Below are 4,060 nucleotides of genomic sequence, written 5' to 3' on the forward strand. Positions count from 1 at the left end.
ACGCGCATTCCTCCACTGATCCTGAGAGCGATCACCTGGCTGCCGACTCTTAGAGAACTGGCAGGAATGTTAAAAAATGCATTGTAACCAAAAAGTGTCACCTTAACGTCACTTTAACGCAACGCCTCCTCCGCTTTCACCGCGTCTCTCCGCGAACCAGCTTGAGAGTATAATTTAATTTACATATAATTTACATATAATCTAACAAAATTCATCCCAGTTATCAAGTTACTTTCCACAGCAGTTTATTTTATTGCGTGGGAGACGCCTCTCGTCTTCAAGTTGTCACTTTTGGACTGGCTGTAATCTGCGCTCGTAGCGGAGATTCTTGTGCCACCAGTGGGGTTATGCGATTTGGGCTCTGCGCCAGGACTTTTAAAGGCAGGGCATCTCTTACATCACAGGGTAGTGGGATGCTTGGGCCCACGGGTGGTGGTGGGGGGTGAGGGGGGCTTTATATGCGTGTCTGTTGTACACATATCTTTCTGAGGACCTATTTAAGTTTAAATAGGGTGTGCGAAAATGTTTGGAAATTTAACACAGCTGCTGCTTTTCCGCTGTGGGGCTTAATGTTGAAATTAAGTCTGGCGGTATACCCCCAAACCTAATTTCAACATAAGTGTAAGGCTTTTATTTATGTCTGTGATGGTCACGTTGAGGGTAAGGGTCTTGGGCAGGGATGACAAACTCATTTTACATCGTGGGCCACATACAGCCCCCTATCTTAAGTGGCCCTGGCTTGTGGAAGACCCCTAGCTGCACATTTTACCCCCGAGATATCTCAATATAAGAAGTGCAATTTCAACATTACATCTCAGTTTTCCTACATCATAAAGATTTTGCTGTAGTAAATGAGCTACAGCTGTCAGTGTGATTCTTTGGGTTTAAATCATAGGAAATGTGTAAACTTACAGAAAAAGATTTGGTGGTTCATTGCTTACACTGTAGTTATAAAGTGGAAAGTTTGTGTTAATTCATGAAAAATCCCCCTTTTTGTTTATTACGTTTTAAATTTATTTTTACCCTGGACATTTTATAAACAGAAAAACACACATTTCTATAGCACGTAGTGGGCGGAAAACAGGAACCACTCTGCCATTTAATTGTTTATCTTTGACTTTATTACTATACTATGAACAACTGTGGGGGAAGGATTTATCAGTAGGACATGGGGCCTTATGTTTGAGACCCCTGATCTAGGGAATTTTTTATTTACAATTAAATGTCATCTTTGGATGGACAACAACTAAGATTGTCATGGTCCTGAGTCTGCCGACTCAATGTTTTGTGTTTCTTTGTACTTTTGTTATTCTGAGTATGTATTCTGTTATTATTTGCCATTTGTTAGGGTTCTGTTCTGTGCTTGCCCTGGTCCCACTTCTGTGTTCCGTCTGTCTATGGTGTCACACTGTCTGCGTGTGAATCTGTCTAAGTTCAGTGTCTCATCTAGTTCTCTGTGTCTGTGAGTTTCCTGTCTTATTCTGAAGGTCCCCTCTCATGTGAGTGTGTTCATTTTACGTTTCCCCTGTCCCGTCGGCTCTGATTTCTCCCAGGTGTGTTGCCCTCCTGTCTCTCATCTCCTAATTACCTGGTGTGTATTTATACTGCGTGTCTGCCTGCCTTGGTGTGTATTTATACTGCGTGTCTGCCTGTGCTCTGGGTCGCGTAGTCTGTGTTTCTCTGTGAATCGTCTGTGTACTCAGCATTATTCCGTGTTTCACCGTGTCTCTCTGCTCCTCGCCCCGTGTCCTCCTTTTGTGTTAGTTTTCCCAGTTTAGGTTTATGTTTCGGTTCTGCCCGCTTCTTGGTTATTACTCACTGTAAATAAATCTCACTTGCACCTCCACCACTGGCTGCTATTTGGATCCTCCTTCTCACCTCCACACGACTGTCGCCCCAGCCGTGACAAAGATGTTGCCCTTCATAATTAGTGCAGCAGGCTATTTAAGGGAGGACATAGTTTAGGAATCCAGTTTTTGTAGCTAAGCCTGAGACCACTGCCAAGTCAAGTGCTCTAAATGTTTGCGTTTGATTTTATGAGGGGCATTTGAAGGTTGTGTTGAGAAAGAAAAGAAAAAATGAAGCAAAATTTTCTGTTTGGTTCTCACAGTATCTCACAGAATGAAATGCCCAGAGTCAGGCAGCAGTTCGGGTGTGATGAACATCTGTATTTTGGAACTTGAATACATGTATTTAAAGGGGACAGAGCTATGTCTCAATGTAAATATGCTAGATTTAGCCAGAAGGCTACTTTTCATCTGAAGCCCCTGACAGGTCAGACAAAAATGATAAATAAGCAATTTAGCACACAATCAGACAATGTACAACAATGTAGTCCAAACAACAAATACATACAATTACAACACATAATAATACAATAACAAACAACAACATTAAACATTAATAATAACATTCCTGTAAGCCTATGTACAGTGTTTAATCCCAGGATAATGTGCTGATGATCAATGTGAGAGCTAGAAGCTAAATGCTGTAACTCACTTTCTACAGAATCCTTTGTAGAGATTGAAGATTTGCTGATTTGGACCCAGAATAAGGTTTTAAAAAAGCTGTTCCCCCCACTGAAAGTTAGACTTCCATCTCCATCTTTGCTCATGTGGAACTCTCAGAATTATTAATTCATGGCTGTCTGAAACAACAACGACAACAACAAAAAGGGGGAAAAAAACATCAAAGGTAGAAAGAACTGTCTCAGTCTATATTTATCATAGCTTCCTCCTCCAGCAGCCCTACACCCAGCCTTCATAAGCGGATCTAGATTGCCCACGAGTTAATATATAGTTAAATCAGCCATCAAGCGGGATGAAGTGTGTTATTTGGATGTCACTGTTGAAAATTTGCCTGCAAATCAAATGAATAAGAGTAAAGTAAATCCTCTAAAGTTTTAAGGCCATGATAAAAAAAGAAAAGAAAAAAGATCTGGTCATTTATTTGACAAAACCTAAGCCAAAATGCATGTAAGAAATTGAGGTATTACCCTTGCTGTTTCCATATGAATTAAGAGGTTAAGTAGCAGCAAGATATTGCTAACAAAATGCACTTGATTTACCTGTATGAAAGCAGAAGTTTTGACAGTTTGCAGGTCTGGAGCATTCAGGTGTTCGTGAACACAATGCCAAGGAAGGAGGGGATCAGCAGTAACCTTAGAGTAATCCTTCTCGCAACTGTTTTTTTCCCTCATCAGTATGGGAAAGGTTATAAGGTTGCTTCCCAACAATTTGAAGACAATTTTTTAAGAGAATTAACAAGAGGAAAATGTTCAAGACAATGTCACAATCACGCTATGATTGGACCTTTTAGCAAATTTACCCTAAGGTCAGACCATGCAATGTTCAGAGAAACTGCAAAAAACTCAAAAGCTAGGTCTGAGACTCATGAAAGCACAATCAAGACAAGAGCAAACCACAAGATTTTTAGAACAATGTCTGTTGGATAAACAAGGCCAAAGTGAAGCTGGCCACAAAGCACAGCACCACATTTGGAGAAAACCATATACAGCATATCATTACAAACACCTCATCCCCTGTGTGAAGCACAGTGGTAGAGGGGGGTTGATTTGGGTTTGTGTGCAGCCACAGGACCTGGGCACCTTGTACTCTTTGAGTGGACCATAAACTCCTCTCCATACCAGAGTATTTTAGAGTCAAATGTGAAACCATCTGTCTGACAGCTAAAGTTTTGTTGAAACTTCTTCATGCATCAGGACAATGAACCCAAGAACAGCAGCAATGTTACAACAGAATGGTATGAAAAGAAAATTCATCAAGGTGTTGCCATAACCCAGCCAAAGTCCAGACTTCCACTTGACTGAAATGCTGTGCTGGGAGAGCTGTAGATAAATGAAATCCTACAAACCACAAAGAATTGAGGGAACACTGGAAAGAAGAGTGAGACAAAATTCATCATGTGAGAGACCGATGAAGCCACACCAAAAAAGCTGCACGGGGAGCATTTTGGCTTAATTTTCGTTAAATATGTAATGACAGTGTTTTGTTGTTCATAATGAGACATTTAATCTGAAACAGCAAATGTCAGCTTCTTT

Source organism: Neolamprologus brichardi, chromosome 16, assembly GCF_056152115.1.
Source record: "Neolamprologus brichardi isolate AB-2024 chromosome 16, ASM5615211v1, whole genome shotgun sequence".
In the NCBI taxonomy this organism is placed as follows: Eukaryota; Metazoa; Chordata; class Actinopteri; order Cichliformes; family Cichlidae; genus Neolamprologus; species Neolamprologus brichardi.